We start from the raw sequence: 543 nt of genomic DNA on the forward strand, positions 1-543 counted from the left end.
GAGGGGGGGGGGGGGGGGGGGGGGGGGAGCACTTGCAAGGTCCAATACACAATGACAAGTTCCCAGTTGAGTCTTCAGCTGATCCACAGCCGTGTGCAAAGGAGGCACTACTTTGTTCAGTTCCCAGTTGTTCACAGTCATTCTCCAAGTACCATCAGGTTTTTTCACTGGCCACACCAGGGCATTAAAGGGCTATGCGTGAGATAAATGATGCCAAACTTTTCTAACTCCCAGATAGAGACACTTATCTCCACATGTCCTCCCAGCAAGCGATACTGTTTCACATGTCCCTGCAACACAGGCTTTACAGTACAGATCTGCAGCTGGAATTCTCCAACTCTTGTGTACAGCTGCAAACCATAAAGCTCATCTACACCCAAGATGCACTTAGCCACACATACACAGCACATACACAAGGGGGCAATCGTCCAATGCCCAGCGGCAAAGACAGTTTTGACTTTAATAGTCTGTCCTCCATAGCCATCAACATTCACTGTGGTTCCAGGAAACTTATCAGGGTTGCCATGCATCACGTTACATTCT

Source organism: Galeopterus variegatus, unplaced genomic scaffold (assembly GCF_000696425.1).
Source record: "Galeopterus variegatus unplaced genomic scaffold, G_variegatus-3.0.2 Scaffold504, whole genome shotgun sequence".
NCBI lineage: Eukaryota > Metazoa > Chordata > Mammalia > Dermoptera > Cynocephalidae > Galeopterus > Galeopterus variegatus.